This window comes from Nannospalax galili, unplaced genomic scaffold (assembly GCF_000622305.1).
Source record: "Nannospalax galili isolate Female #2095 unplaced genomic scaffold, S.galili_v1.0 scaffold1053, whole genome shotgun sequence".
Lineage (NCBI taxonomy): Eukaryota > Metazoa > Chordata > Mammalia > Rodentia > Spalacidae > Nannospalax > Nannospalax galili.
The window spans coordinates 608,797-620,660 of NW_008333523.1; the positions used below are offsets into that span (position 1 = coordinate 608,797).

Here is an 11,864-nt window from a genome sequence, read left to right on the forward strand (position 1 = left end):
CACATAGTTACTGTATTGACATAAAATGATGTAACTGTTTGAATCAGGTACTGTTGGGTTAAACTACTACTTAATTCCTTTTTAATGATATTTACTGACCTTAGACAGGTTACCTCATCTGATCTAGCTTTATTCTGTACATTCTGAATGTTTCTTTTATTCAAATATTAGAGATATCGAGGCATTTATTATTTAGCACTCAAAAGTATTATTTATTAGTTATATCAGGCAATATTGAGATATCTACTTTAAAATCTTTAAAGCTCTACTTCAAACCTCAAGCATCTTGACTTAAAATATTATTATTTTTTCTTAAAAATTTCCCAGAAATGTTACAGGCCTAACACTAAAATTTAAATCATGAGGAGATTTCATTTTGCAACTGTTAGATGTATATTGTTTCTCAAGAAGGATTAAGTGATATAATTACAAATAAAGTTAGGAAAAGTTTTACTGAAATTGGTTCCTATAGCAAAGTGTTAGTTGATTGGGTTTGTAATAGTCTCCGTGGGAGATAAGATATATTTTTATTTCTTCATTATTTTCTCCCTAATGTGTGTATATGATTTTGACATTTTTAAGAAAAATTAAACCAAAGTATCATGAAAATAAAAGACAAAATAAAAATAAAACTCTGTAGAAAAATGAAAATGTACTATTTTGATAATCAAAAAGGATCTCTTTTAAATGTATTACATAAGGATTTAATTTTATTTTGACAATGAAATGTTAATATAAGGATGAGCATACACTATTACTTATTGTAGAATTTTAGTAGTGAAGTGGCCCCCCAATTTATTTAGTATAACTACTTTTTGAGTTGAGAAACTGAGGCAAGTGACTATCCCCGAAATCTTAAGTAGTGTCACAATTCATATTAGGATCTGATGCCCAGTTAATAGGACTGCCTGCTATATTGATTATATCTATCTTATAAAATTGTGTTATGGAATCTTCCTGAAGACTCACTACATATTTTCTAACAAGCTAAAAAAAATATAATGAATGATAGTGGAGGTATTTTAGAAATTATTGTGGCACCAACCACTAGGAGCAAAAGACAGTATTTTAACTGGGATAAAACTATTGAAAGCTATTATTTAATTCAGTCTAATAATTTTAAACCAAGAAAAGAACAATTATTGCTATCTTTCATATTTTTAGAGACTTTAAATTATCATGGCCAATTATAAAAACAAACAAGAATTTAACTAATATATAATATTTTATTGTTTCCCATGGAACCTCTCAGTTATTTTAAGACATTTTTAAAAATTAAGAAACATGTACATCATTGAAAGCTTAGTACTGTTTTTAGAGAATTTGTTGTGTTTTCGAACTGGCATTGTGTTTCCAGAACATCTCTTGAATTTTCCTGTAGCCTGGGAAAGAACTGCATTAAAGCATTCATAAAACTCCATGGATTTCCCATGATATGTTCTATATCACTTTTCTCTATAATACTTTTGGATAACACCTGCTATTATCTGATTAGAAATTACACTTGTAAAAATAATACAATTTCCTTATACTCTGTCTCAGTTATAACAAATTCTTTATATTGGAAGACTAACCACATAGCAGGCAGCCTTTAAGTAAACTTTTACTTTTATTAATTCTTAAGTAGTAATAGCATGCATCAGTCCTGTATAAGCTCAAATAAGACAAAATTCCAGCACAGACATGGGAAAGCAGGTAAGAAATCCTAACCCAACCTAAGGAACTTTTGGCAGTGGATGCCTGCTGGGAGGAGGAAAGAGAGTGCCTTACAGGGATGGGACTCTTGGTGGGCCCAGTGGATGGACCCACATTGAGAGGCATTTGGGGACATAAATTAGAGTCTATAAGCCATATTATACACATGTATACATATATGTACATACATAAATATATGTATATTAAGTTGGGCAGAAGTAGTGAAAGGAGCTGTGGATGGGGAAGGAATCTAAGTATCATCAAACGATATTGTATGAAAACCACAGAAGTTTAATATACTCTTTTTTTCTTGAAATTTATGTTTCTCTGCTATGTATACAGATCTATGTCACTCTCATTTGCTCTTTCTTGCTATGTTCTGGTCTCTAAGATGCACATTTTGTTCTTTTTCTGAAAATTGTACATTAAGGACATTTTGTATTGTGGTACATAGAACTAAATAACCCAAACAGTCAAAGTAGGCAGAAATGATCTTATTACACCTATTAGGGCCTTTTCACTAAGCATGGCAGTTTTGCTAATTTAGTCTAAAAATTTCAAAGACACAAAGCTGCTCACAGTAATATGATGAGCATTTAAGTCCATTTTCCTTCATTTTGTACCTAGTTTAGTGATTTTGTTTTCTTTCTTTTAAAATTTTTTTTCTAACTGAAAGTGTGCTATATATCTATTTCCATTTATCCCATTATGTTTGACCAATTTCTGTATCCCTTTCAATATCTAATCATTATTCTCTGATATATCACATTATTCTCTTTTGTCAGACCTTCCAATTTAATGTTCTTGGCATTTTTCTTTCTTCAGCCAAGTTTGTTGATAAGAATTTGAACATGGCTCAGTGTAGGTTAGAAGCTTGTGACATTGAGACAATGCTTCTCTATGTGAGCACATTTTCTGGAATATAATTTTTGGGGTTTTTTTTGTTTTAAATTTTATTTATTATTTTTATCTTATGTATATGTATATGAGTGTATTGCCTGCCTGTATATGAGTGCACCCGTGTCATGCAATGCTGCAGAGGTCAGAAGACGGCTTTGGATTACTCTGGAACTGGAGCTAAGGACGGTTCGCAGCTGCCTTGTGGGTGCTGGGAATTGAACCCGGGTCCTCTGCAAGAGCAGTCAGTGCTCGTAACCACTGAGCCAACTCTCCAACTCTGAAAGATAATTTTTGAATAAAATAAAATAAAATGTTGTTGAATAAACGTGTCTGAAAAAACACAACACCTTACATCCTCTCTATTAAAGTAACTCTGCTTATTAGATATCTGAAAAATCCAGAAAATTATAAACATTGCACAATAAATTGCTTATCCCAAAGTATTCCAAAGAAGTTTAACAGTGGCCCTCCTAATGTATTTTTAAATTAATATTTTATCATTGTACTTTGTTGATATTTGCTCACTTCAGCTGGCCCGCTTCCGCTCCCCAAATAGTCTAGCCTTTGAATAAAAGATAAATAGCTTAACCTAGATTATTTGTATATGAGACATTATGCAATGTTTTGTCTTTCTTCGCTATTATCCTCTTTTCGTGTATGTGTGTGTGTGTGTGTGTGTGTGTGTGTGTGTGTGTGTGTATTTTCAAGTCTTTATTTACCTTTCATACTGATGTCCAGTTCTATCCAGTTTTTTGCAAACATCATGACCTTGTTGCTCTTTATGAGTCAATAATGCTCTATTGAAAGTTTTACAATTTTTTTCATCTATTTATTGATGATGGGCACCCACAAAGAGTAAACAAACCATCATCCCATCTTGCTCCCTCCTTTCCCACCTTCTGCCCACTTCTGCTTTCATGTCATATGTAAATATATGTACATTGTAATAGTACATATATTTAGATCTTGATTTCACATATAAAAGATGTCAATTTTTTCTTTTTGAATCTGGCTAATTTCACTAAACTGGGTAATGTCTAGTTCTATCCATTTTTCTGGAAAAATGCCATAATTTCACTTTCTTTTACAGCTGAATAAAGTTCCTGTATTTGCATAGCTTCTTTATTTCTTCATTTGTTGCTAAGCATCTAGTCTTGTTCCATTGTCTGATTTTTCTAAGAGTCCAGCCAATAAACACAGATATGTACATATTTCCGTGATAAGCTTAGAATCCTTTGGCTACATATCAATGAATAGTAGAAGTGGATCATCTTGCAGTTCTTTTATTTTTAGTTTTCTGAGGAAAACTTTATACTTATTTCCACAGTGTTTACAGAAGTTTACTTTCCTACCAACTCTGATTAGTTTCCTCTTTCCCAACATCCTTGTCAACATTTGTTTTCATTTGTTTTCTTGATGATAGCAATTTTGACTAGGGTGAAATGTTGGAATCTTAATGAAGTTTTAATTTATATTTCCCTAATAGCTAATGGTATTGACTTATTAACCACATATTTACTGGCCTTTTGTGTTTGTTTTTCTGAGAACTGACTGTTCATTTGTCTCTTTATTGATAAGATGATTTGTTTCCTTTAGTGTTTGATTTTTAATCCTCATCAATTTTAAGTAAACTTCTAATTTGGAGTAATTTTAGATGTATAGAACACAGTGCAGACATTGTTCCTATATAACTCAACTGGCTTATTTTCTCCAATCTTAATATTTCACATTACCACAATGTATTTATGAAATATAGGAAATTACTACTCATGTGATAGTATTAATAAATCTCTAGACTTAATGCCACCAATTTCCCATTAATGCATTTTTTTGTATTTCAAGGTCCAGCCCAGGACCTCACACTGCATTTACTTGTCATTTGTGGTTTGTGAGAGTTTCTCTGGCTTTCTTTATTTTTTGTAACTTTGCTATAAATAATAATTATCTGGCATTTGTAAAATGTCCTTCAAATTGGGTATGTCTGATGTAATTTTGCATGATTAAATGAAGGTTATGGAATTTTGGAAGAAATGAAACAGAGGTGACGTGTCCTTCTCATCGCATCTTATTAGAGAGGAGGCTACTTGATAACAGCATGACCCATTATTAGTAATTTTAACCTTTGTAATTTTAACCTTTTAACACTTGGTTAAGTGGTGTTACTCAAGCTTTCTCCACTGTAAAATTATTTATCCCTTTTCACACTGTATATTTTGGAATTAAGTCCAGGGAACTCTCTCTTTTTTTAATTTAAATTAAATCCTGATTGATATTTTGTGTAAAAAATATTTTGTGTAAAATGTCGTATTTTTTGTAATACTGTTCTTTATCAATATAGGTTATCGAAACCATTTTTTGTTTTGTTGTTCAATCAGATGTATTTTGACCAAATCACCTCATAGCACCTCCACATTTTCCAATGAATGGTACTAGGAGATTTGAACCATTCTCATTCTCATTCTCATTTTTCTTAGATTATTTCAGAAGTAGCGTTGGGGCTGGTACGTGTGCCGAATATTAACGCTGTGCCGAATGTGGGTGCTTCCGGGCCACCAGATATCCTGCCTTCCACTCTGGCACCCTCCAGCCCTGGCTCCAGGCCACTCTGTCCTGGGAGTCCATGCCCTGCTGGCTCAATGGAGTCAAAGGGCTCAGTCTGCACAGCACCTCTTCAATGTTGACCAGTCTTCCACAGGGGCTTTCTGAGCCCCATGTAATTCTCACACAGCCTCTAGGAGGCAAGGATTGGACAGCCTTCGAAGCTGAATACTGACTTGGCCCCTTCCTGGTTAAGGAGTGGGTGGCTTTGGCACAGTCTTCCCGGGACACTGTGTCACAGATAGGCACTAGGTGGCCATTAAAGTAATCTCCCGGGATCGTGTGCTAGGCTGTTCCACCTTGTCAGACTCAGTCACTTGCCCACTTGAAGTGGCACTGCTATGGAAGGTGGGTGAAGGCAATGGACATCCTGGTGTGGTCCGCCTGCTTGACTGGTTTGGAGACACCAGAGGGCTTCATGCTGGTCCTTGAGCGGCCTGTGCTTGCTCAGGATCTTTTTGACTACATCACAGAGAAGGGTCCCCTGGGGGAAAGCTGCAGTCACGACTTCTTTACTCAGGTAGTGGGAGTAGTCCAGCGCTGCCATGCCCACAGAGTTGTCCATCATGATATCGAAGACTAGAGCATTCTGATAGACCTGTGCCAGATTGTATTAAACTTACTAATTTTGATTCTGGTGCTCTGCTTCACGATGAACCCTACACGGACTTTGATGGGACAAGTGTGTGTAGCCCTCCAGAGTTGATTTTTCTACACCAATACCTTGCCCTCCAGGCACTGTCTGGTCACTGGGTATCCTCCTCTATGACATGGTGTGTGAGGACATTCACTTTGAGAGAGACCAGGAGATTCTTGAGGCTGAGCTCCACTTCCCTGCCCAGGTCTTTCCAGATTGCTGTGCCCTAATCCAGCCAGTGCCTGACCCCTAAACCCTGTTCCTGACCATCACTGGAGGAGATTCTGCTGGACCCCTGGATACAGACACCAGCTGAAGAAGTACACATTAACCCCCAACCCCATCCAAAAGAAGCCCCACCAACGTTCCCTGGTCCCTGCTTCCCTAAGCATGGCAGGGATCTCACTGATTGGAATCCCATGGTCATGGCACAGGGATAGATGGATATCTATTGACCTGGTTATACAGGTTGTTAAAATCCAGTATTACTAAAGTCAGGGAATAGGAATCAGGGGTCAGAAGATCAGTCAAGTTTGGTCAGTTCACTTTCCAATTCTGTTAAGGAAACCTCCTCTGAGTACCTGTGGTCCTGTATTTGGGAAGGGAAATTTCCTTGGTTCTGGTTCAGTTAAAGATGTTTATCTAGTTGGAGTTTCTTCCCTTTTGAGCCCCAGGACTCTTATTCTGACATTGTAGTCCCTACACTGGTACCTCATATACTACAACCACAAATTTAGACGCTTAGTTCAAACGCTCTCACTTGGACAAGGGTGCTGTCCTTTAAACACACCAGCAGCTCTTTCTTTAGCAGTTGACCCTAGCTTGGGGTCTCATTCAGATAAGCTGTTTCCCTGTCTTAGCCCAGAGTTGTTTATTCTGGGGAATGCCCTATTAGTATCTCAGGGCTCTTTTTTTTTTGGCTTTTGTTCTCTTTTGGTGACTTTTAGTGAGGTGATTCTACTGTTATCCCAAGTGCTCTTATTCTGTTGAGAAGAAATTTAATTCCATAATTTGGCATGGAACGGGAGATGGACATCATTGGATACCACCAGAGACTAGAATGGGATGAATGGGATGGATGGTTTGGGGGGTCAGAGAATGGGCTGGGGGAAATAAGTCTTGCTGTTTATTCTCTGGGGGTTTCCCCTCTCCAACATTTCTCTGCCTCCTCCTGAACCATGATTGTCCAGTTGCTAAAATGTGAGCCACTAGTGTGCCCTCTTGTCCCTATTCCCTCTGCCTGGATTATTAAAAAATCCATCTGTGGGAAACCTATTTAATAAATAATGCAGTCACAAAAAAATTCAATGCTTAGCTTAAAGTGGTGCCTGTGATCTTTTAGAGAGCAGTAAGAGAGTGAACTATTATAGACAGTGCATTGGGCTAATTTCCACCATACTGTCCTGCATATTAGTTAATATTGGTAGCCTAAAATATTCTTATAGATGGAAATGCCTTTGAAATCATTCTGACAGTATTTTATTTAACAATTCTTTGATTATCTGAGGCAAATTTCACTTGTGAAATTCTTGTTAGTACTGATTATTTTAATAATTACAGTACTTCACAGATTATATATGTCCATAATAGAAATAATCTCCTTGAAATTATATTTATCTTGTTGTTTTGTTCTGCAGATATGATATGTTGTGGAAAACCTCACACCATCATTGCTTATAGTGGTGCATTTGTTTTGTGCACAGAATCGTACTTTAATCATAGAGCTTAAAAAAGTGACAGTTGTGTAGTGTAGCAGTAAAGCATTCTGGAACCAAAATAACTGAATTCAAATTTCACTTCCACCACTTAGTCACTGTAAGACCTTTAAGAAGTGCCAAACTTCTTATGCTTTGATTTTTTTATTTGTAAGACGAAATACTGATACCTATTTTATGTACACATGTACAGAAACAAAAGTTACACTACTCAGTTCATTGTAGGAACTTTCCAAGTACTAGTGACTGATCTTACAGAAAGAAACACTAGCTGGAGAGTAACAATTACAGAGTTCCACATGCCTGTGTAAGGATTTTTCTAATAGAGTTTCTTCTGATCCACATCAAAATGATAAAAAATGGTTTATACATTTTTGCCTGCAATCTAAATTTATTCAGTTTTGTATCATAAAACTCTAATGTTAAACCCTTCTATTGTCTTAAAAATATTGTTTCAAAAATGAAATGAGGATCAAAATGATTTTTTTCACAAATAATTTTCAAAGTTCTTTCTTAGGACAAGACAGAATGTAAAACTGTATTACTGAATGTAATATCAGTAGCCAGATAGAGCTTTGAAATATTACTAGTATAGGAAATCTGTGTGCTTACAAGCACTATTCTAGAACATTAGTATGAACTATATGTCACCCCCCCCATTAGTTGTTTAAACTCCTAATCTTCAAGGTGATGGTCTTAGGAGATGGGTCCTACAAGCACTATTCGAGAACATTAGTATGAACTATATGCTCCACCCCCCATTAGTCGTTTGAACTCCTAATCCTCAAGGTGATGGTCTTAGGAGATGGGGCCTTTGGGAAGTGTTCAGGTCGTAAAGGAAGAGACTTTATGAGTGGGATTCATTTACTCTTATGAAAGAGACCCAAGGAAGACCCCCTTTCCTTTGCTGCTACTTGAGGTTGTAGTGAAAAGATTGTGAAGCAGGAAGTGAGCTTTCATCAAACAGGAGTCTGTTTCTCACTTAATCTTATGCTTGTCAATTTCCCCAGAGCTGTGTAAATTTCTGCTGTATATAAACTACCCTAGCCTGTGGTGTTTTGCTGTAGCAGCCCAAAGAGCCAAGACAATTACAAACACATGCAGGAATGCAATTAGTTGTTAAACTTGGCTAAAACAGGAAGAGCTGGAGGGGGCCCTGAGGAGTTGCAGAGTTGAAGCAAAGATCTGTAATAAAGGTAGTTATGATCTGTCACTAGAAGAGGGTTGAAATTAGAGATTGAGGGATCTTAAAACATTTAAAAATTTTAAGAACTGAAAATTTCATACAATTTATTTTAATCTTACTGAGACCCCCCCCCTTCCACCCCATTTTACTACCCCTCCCCCAACACTTCATGGTCTCTATTACTGTTTTTCTTTTAAAGGCCTATCAAGTCTAACCTGTTTTTCCCCAAATGCTTTTGGATGTTTATCCCTTGGAGTCTGGTCAACCTATCAGGGATCACACTAGTAAGGAAAATTGGTTTTGCCTTTCCCAGCAGCCAATGACTTATTTTTATACCCCTAGACCAATGTATCTCTTAATTCTCAATAGAGATGGTTCTTATTACAGCAGATAGTGATCAACACAGAGACCCACAAATAGTCAACATGCAGAGAATAAGACTATGGTGTGCTCAGCACTACATGGAAAACCTAGGTCTATTTTTTTCTTTCAATGTATATTTTTATTGAACTTTTGTGCATTTCATACAACAGATCTTAATCACATTTGAACCCCCCTCACCTGCACCCCCATACCACACTCACAGGATTTCATGCATTCCGTAATGTATGTTAAGGCCAACTGAATCAAAGTTCCATACCCATCTGTCCCTCTGTGTGAGTTCATCCACTGTAGCCTGTTCAGCCAATCTAGTATCACTCCCTTAAATATCAACTCTCCCTCATTCAGCAGTGATCAGCTACCAATAGTTCCACAGCTGCCAATAGTTCCTCAGCTAGGGTTGGGGTCTCCTGTCCATTTCCCCAGCTCTATGCTGGTTTTTCTCTAACTGAATTTTCACAGGTCTTATGCATATTGTCACAATTTCTGTAAGTTAATATGAGCAAGTATCCTGGAGCCTGGAAGACGCTGTATTCTTATGGTCATGAACCATCCTTGGCTCTTAAAATCTTTCTGCCCCTCTTCTGCAATAGTCCCTGAGCCCTGGTTGAGTAAGTCCTATCCAGGGACATACACTCTGCAGCCTTTTATTCGCTACATTTTGGTCAGTTGTGGCCTTCTGTGTTCATCACCCTCTGGTGCATGAGGAAGCTTCACTGGTGAGAGCTGAGAGATGCATTAGTATTTTTTTTATCCCCTGTTTCACTATGTTCCATGAATCTTAGGTGAAGAGATTCCATTGTAGATGTGTCCCTTAGGGCTGGGCATCTCACATACACTTGTTCTCTGTGTGTGATCAGTTGTAGAATTCTATAATAGTTTCCATCTGTTACAAAAAGAAGCTTCTTTGATGAATGGTGGGGTAATCAACAGCTATCTAATTGGGCTTAAAACACTGTAAACATAGCCAAATACACATACCTGGAGAGATCGTAGAGAATATCCTACGTCTGTCACATCCCTAGACAAACATAATTTTTTACTGTATGCTAAATATGTGTCCTTATATTTACAGACAAATATACCAGTCACCACTTATCAAGGAAATCTAGATCTTAAAATTTTGAGGGGAAAAAAAACATGTCCTTGAGGAAGAGATTGTGGAATCTGGGAGAATAAGGGAAATAGATTCATAGTAAGGAGAAAGGGTAAGAGAAACCTCAGAAATGTTAGACAGTCAAAGATTCAGATACAAAGATTTGATTTTAGAAGAAATTCACACTTTGTCTTTTATTTTTTAACTTTTATAAAATTTTTTGCAATTTTCATACAATACAGTTTGATAGTATTTACATCCCCTCCCTTTATCCATACCTCCCTCCACTGCCATCTGCCCAATTTAATGTATTCTTATATATATACATTATAAATATGTAATGGCCTGGTGGAAAGAGCCAGAGGGGGTCGATGACCAGTGAAACAGAAAGACCACAAGGACACAGAGTTTTCCAGATAGCTAGTCAGTTGCTCATAGGAACTCACAACAATGTTAACTGCATGCACAAGTCCTAATCAAGCTCAAACCAGAAAAATCCCAGCATAGACATGGGGAAGTGGGTAAAAAATCCCAACTGAACCTAAGGAACTTTTGTCAAGTGATGGCTGCTGGGAAGGGCAAAGACAGCATCTTACACACATAGAAGGAGCTCTTGGTGAGCCCAGTGGATGGACCTATACTGAAGGACATTTGGGGACAGAAATCAGATTGAAAGTTTTTTTTTTTTTTTTAAAGCAAATCATGGGGCTTGATAGATGCCTCAGTGGGTGAGTGTGCTTGCTGTACCAGTAGGAAGAACTGAGTGTGAATCCCCAGTACCCATATAAAAAGACAGACATAGCTGCATGTGTGCCTATAACCCCAGTGCTATGGAGGATGAAGGCAGGAAGAATGCCGAGGCTTGCTGGCCTCCAGTCTGGCACCAAGTTTAGTGAGACACCCAGTCTCAGTAAATGAATAAATAAATAAATAAATAAATAAATAAATAATAAAGGCAGAGAGTGATAGAGCAGCACACCTGATGTCCTCCTCTTATGTGAGTACACACGTATGCATATGTAGCACACACCCATACATCACACACATACAGCACACATACATATAATATAATAATGATGATGGTAACAATAATTTTATAAAGCAAAGTTACAGTGAAAGAGTCATGTAATATTAATTATGGAGGCATCACCACATGCAGAGAGTGATAGAGCAGCACACCTGATGTCCTCCTCTTATGTGAGTACACACGTATGCATATGTAGCACACACCCATACATCACACACATACAGCACACATACATATAATATAATAATGATGATGGTAACAATAATTTTATAAAGCAAAGTTACAGTGAAAGAGTCATGTAATATTAATTATGGAGGCATCACCACATGAGAAAGTAGAATTCAGGAAGAAAAGGATAAAGCATGAAGATTTTATGTGTAGTAATTCAAGTACATTGAACTGAAGGGCTTGAACAGTGTGTGGCAGTTAAAATTTGGGAAAAGGAACAAATATAAAGAATGGCTTCAAGAATCAAATAACAGTTTTGAGTCATACTATATGTCAAAAAATTAAATGAATTATATCATATAGTCATCACGCCAATCCCATAGTATTTTTCTCTTTTCATATGAAAACATTAAAGCCTAGAGAACTGGCTTGGAGTACATTCCAGTTCAGAAATGATATAG

General features: G+C 36.8%; 1 pseudogene; it reads left to right on the top strand.

Moving 5' to 3' along the window:
* The first annotated feature begins 5,099 nt into the window (after nucleotides 1–5,099).
* On the top strand, nucleotides 5,100–6,218 carry LOC103730142 (annotated as a pseudogene).
* The last annotated feature ends 5,646 nt before the right edge of the window (nucleotides 6,219–11,864 follow it).